The sequence below is a fragment of the Camellia sinensis genome, chromosome 3, assembly GCF_055761805.1.
Source record: "Camellia sinensis isolate YWXY chromosome 3, ASM5576180v1, whole genome shotgun sequence".
Lineage (NCBI taxonomy): Eukaryota > Viridiplantae > Streptophyta > Magnoliopsida > Ericales > Theaceae > Camellia > Camellia sinensis.
Window position 1 is genome coordinate 73,046,631 of NC_138963.1, and position 5,623 is coordinate 73,052,253.

The following is a 5,623-nucleotide window of genomic DNA, read 5'->3' on the forward strand; positions in this document are numbered from 1 at the left end:
GTGAGAGAAAAAATAATTAATTGATGTATAAAATATAATATAATATAATATAATATCATATTTTATTTTATTAATTATTTTATATTTTTTTATCTTAATAATTATTTTAGCTAAAATCAAAACATCCCAAATAACACGTTCCATTGCTCTTTTTCTAACTGTTAAAATTAGGTTTGATTGTCTAGAACTCATCTTAGTACTAGTACATAGAACTCATTTGGGATATGGGTTAGTTTTGTAGCCTTTTGATTATTTTATCTTGAGATTAAAAAATCTCGTTTGTGATAAGCTTTTTAACTTTTTTGATTTTTATAAAAGAAAAAATGAAATGATTATGAATTAGATGTGGTGTTTTATTATACTTAACTAAAACAATCTATTTTATCTTATATGACTATTTTAGTCCAAATAGTGTTTCCAAACAAATTCATTGAAGCAAATTCATTTGAATGGTGAATCTTACAGTGAAGCAAATTCATTGAGGTCATGTTTGATTTACAAGACTAATAGTGAAGTACTAGTAATCTTATTAAATTAGTGTAGTATTCATTATCCAATTGGATTAATATCCATTGGATTAATAATCTCACCCCTACCCCATTACTAATAATCCTACAAACTTATTGGATTAATTATCTATTGGATTAATAATTCTAAACCAAAATGTTAAAACAAACATAAGATAATTGGGCCCACGGATTAATAATCTCAATCTCATTCTCTAATCCACCCAATCAAACATGCTATGAAGTAACAATATATCAGGACTCTTTGTTACAGTTTTTGGGATGGTTATGGCTTATTTTGATTTGGGAGTCTCTGTACTAGATTATTTTGTGTAGCTTCTACTTATAATTTATTGGGCGGAAATAACTTGAATAACTTGATTATTTAAAAATTGAAATAAGAATACTTTTAACTAGGGGTGTAAATTTAGCTTGGCCCGGCCCATGTCGGGCCTCGTGGACTTTCGCCAAAATTTGGGCCAAGCCGGGCCGGCCCACGGGCCAGAAAATTAGGCCAATTCCCAAGGGGTATTCGGGCATTGGGCCTGGGCTTGGGCTTGGGCTTGGGCTCGGGCTTGGAGCAAGCTTAGGGAGGCCTGAACAAATTTTTTATATTTTTTTTACTAAAATTTTACTATTTTTTACTAAAAAAAATACTGAATCTCGAGCGGGTCGAGCCTTGAGTGAGTCTTGAGTGGGTCGATGGGTCGAACCCAAGAATTATATCAAATTTCAAAATGATAGCCCAAGTCTTAACCTAAGGTCTTGGACTAAACTCGGGTCTGGACTCAGACCCAAACAGACCTAACGAGCCGGGCTCACCTTAAAACGTGCTCATTATTACACTCTTATTTTTAACTTTTATGTTTTTAACTATCTACTTCTAAGGAAAATGCCTGGTAGCTCGAAGCTACCAGGCTCGAAAATGGCTCGAGAGGAAGAGAGGGAGAGGGAGAGGGAGAGAGAGAGAAAGAGAGGGAGAGGAGAAAGAGAAGGGAGGGAGAGGAAGAAGGTCGGCGTCGCAGCTCCCCGCCCCGCCGTCGTCGCAGCTCTCGCCGTCGTCGTAGCTCCCGCCGCCGCCTCTGCTTCCTCCTCCGTCGCAGTCCCACCGATGTCGCAAAACCACCGTCGTCTGTGCAGCCTTCCCTCCACCGTCGTCAACTTTTAATTTAAAAAAATTTCACCGCATAGAGCCATCATAGAGAAGAGGTCATAAATTATAGAATCTTGACTTTCAAGATCTGGATTACACAGAAGTTCAACTTTATGGGGGAATTACAAGATAGTGTAGACTGAGAAAATTATTTACTAAAAAGTTGGCGGTGCTACTTTTGCTATGATTTCTGTACACCGAAAAAAAGTTAGGGAAAATTTCAGTATACTTTAAAAAAACATTTATAAATAATGATAAACTTTATAAATATAAAAATATGAAGAAATAAATTTTATCATTAATTAGTAATTAAATTTTGACAAATGTTCTTTATGTATTGTTTAATATTAAAAAATATGTAAAAAATATTTTGAAAATATATAGAAATGTTATAAATGTATTGATTTTAATAAAAATGTATTGAATTTAATAACAAATATTTTATGTTCTTTAATTTTTTTATCTTTTGCTTATCAGCAGTGATTTAGACTCCCTCAAACTTCAACCCCCACTACCCCACACACACGTGGCGGGTGGTGATTGGAGGAGAAGAAAAAAAAAGAAAAAGAAAAAGTGACTAATCAAAAAAGAAAGGAGGTCAAAGGAGTGGAGGGAAAGGAGATCCCAATCTTTATTCTTTACTTATATACCAGAGATACTTATTAGCCAGATCCATTCACTGTGTTTGGTTTGAGTTTTTTGGATTAAGTTTTTTGAAAATTAACTTTTTTGATTTTTGTGTTTTTTTGTTTTTAGTGAATATTTTTTAAATTTTAAACATTTTTTTTACTTTTTTAGATGCACCTTACTTAGATGTATCTAAAAAGTAAAAAATTTGTGAAAAAATATTTTAAAAAATTAATAAATACATAAAAATATAAAAAATGTACTGAATTCTTGTATTTTTTTTTTTATATTTTTGGTATTTAGTGAATTTTTAAAAGATTTTTTTTACAATTTTTTTTACTTTTTAGATGTATTTATGTTAGGTGTGTCTAAAAAGTAAAAAAATTGCTTAAAATATTAAAAAAATTCAGTAAAAATAAAAAATACGAAAAATAAAAAAATAAAATTTTTTAAAATGTGTTTTGAAAAATTAGAAACCAAGCAAAGTGATTTTTAAAGAAACCATTGTGAAGTAATTTTCCCAAAAAGTTACACCTCCTATAAAAGTTACAAGATAGCAAAAAGTAAAGATTATTTACCAAAAGTGAGGTGCAACTTTTGCTATGATTTTGTTACATAGAAAAAATTATACCCCATATATTTGTAATTATTTTTGATATTTTTAATTGATTTAGAGCTCGTGTGAGAAGTTAGGTTTAAGGCTTTTTTGGTTAAAATAGTTACAAAAAAAAAAAAAAAATTTTTTAGCTTAATAAGATAAAATATCACATTCAACCTATAATTATTACATTATTTCTCTCACAAAAGTTAAAAAAGTCAAAAAATTCATCTCAAACGAGACTTTTTAACCACAGGCTAAAATAGTTAAAAAGCCAAAAAATCAACCCACTTTCCAAACGAACCTTATAATTTCTCCTTTATGCTTTATCTTGGGGGGCTCCTTTAGTTTTTTAAGTTTAAGCTTAGGTTAATTACACTCATCAACTATTAGTGAATATCACTTTATTCCTTTATGTATAGAACCCATACATACTCACCCCCAACTATTTGTGAATATTACTTTATCCCTTCCCCTATGAATTCGTATATATTTACCCCTCAATGATTAAAGTTATACAAATATACCCTTTCAAAGGTAATGTGAAAAGGTAAAAATACTATATTATTATAATTAAAGGAATTAAAATATACAAATTCATAGAAGATAAGGATAAATTGATATTCATTAATAGCGAAAGAATTTACCTTTTAAACTTTGAAGAGTGCTTTTTAGGCCTAAGAATTATATTTATTTTTCAAATCCAAAGATATGGCAATTTATTAAAATATTTAAGATAATTCTTTTTTTTTTTTTATATATCTTTTTTAATCATTAGTTAACTAATCGTTTACATATCATTAAATTTAATAAATAAATCTAAAAAAAGTAAATTTTCATATCACTTTCTTTAAACTTTGGTTCAAACTTGACGTTATATTGCATTCACCGTGTTTGGTTCTAAAAAATTGAGTCAACTTTTTAAAAAATTGAGTTTTTTTTATTTATTTTTATTTTTAGTGAATTGTTTTAATATTTTACTCAATTTTTTTAATTTTTAGATATGTCTAATCTAAATATGTTTAAAAAGTATAATATTTGTAAAAAAAAAAAAAAAATTCACCAAATACAAAAAAACATTAAAAAAAATTCACAAAAAATTAATCAGTGTGTTTAGTTTTAGTTTTTTGAATTCAGTTTTTTGAAAATTGAGTTTATTGTTTTTCGTATTTTTTGTTTTTAGTAAATATTTTAAAAATTTTAAGCATTTTTTTACTTTTTTAGATATACCTTACTTAGATGTATATAAAAAGTAAAATATTTGTGAAAAAATTAATAAATACACAAGAATACGAAAAATATACTAATTTTTTATTTTTTTTTTATTTTTCGTATTTAGTGAATTTTTTAAAAAAAAATTCACAAAAATTATACTTTTAAATGTATTTATGTTAGGTGTGGCTAAAAATTAAAAAAATTGCTTAAAATATTAAAAAAATTCAGTAAAAATAAAAAATACGAAAAATAAGAAAGTAGAATTTTTTTTAATGTTTTTAAAAAATCCAAACCAAGCAAAGTGACTACAGTTTCATATTTTATTGTATTCAATGAATTTTTTTTTAAAAAATTCGTATACAGTTTTTACTTTTTAAGTATATTAAGATTAAGTAGATTTAAATTTTTTTGAAAATTAATTAAAATATTTTAAAAAATTATTGCAAATATAAAAATATAAATCAAATACTCAAAAAATTAATTTTAAAACTCAAAGGGAATCAAAGCCGACAACCATATCACAACAATATCTCGCCACCAACTACTGTACCTACTCTTATCTACAGATTCTATACCCTATCTGCAGGTTCCATTGCTCTTTTTATTCAAATTTGTTTTATTTTATTTTTCTCTAATGTATACATATAAAATAATAATAATAATAATAATAATAATAATAATAATAATAATAATAATAAATGTTAACGAATGTGATTTGTCTGAGAGTTCCAAAAAAAAAAAAAAATCTAACAATGCTTTAATTCATTGGAGTCCAACTATAAACCAAGCTCTCTACATCCATTAAATAAATAAATTAATAAATAAAAATTATTCAGTAAGTTTGAACTCTACATGGGATGTATCTTCTAACAATAGAGAAGTATATGATTTTTTTTTTTTAAATACGAGTATTGCGTCTCTTTGTTATTAATATCTTCATTATTGAGGGTTGTTTTAAGAAGATAGTTAAAAATTGATTTAATTTTTTTTTAAAAAAAATGTGTAAAAATTGTGAGAGATGATGTAATTCAAAATAGGTTAAACCTGAAAAATGACTTTTAACTATCTTTCTAAAATAGTCCTAAATGAATATATAGTTATGTTATAAATTAAATTTACTAAATAATTTATCTCTAAAACGAAGATAATGTGCTCAAGGCAAGCAATTTTTAGACACTTATGACATGTTTGATCGGTATGATTGTGGTCTAAGATTGGAATTGTTAATTTATAGACTGACAATCTTATATTTGATTGAAATTTTATTAATTAGATTATATGTACGGTGAACATTCAATCTGATAAATTTAACAAATTTCTAATACTGAGAAGGATTGGGAATCGTATTTTCCAGTATGAAAAAAAAAAAACCAAACAAAAAGAAAGAAAGAAAACAAATACATAATAAATGATTATCATACTAATTTAATTGAATAACTAATTCTATATTAATTCATAAAATTATTAATTCTTTCCCTTCATGTTAATCAAATAAGGCATTAGTACCGTTTTGGTCACTTGTTC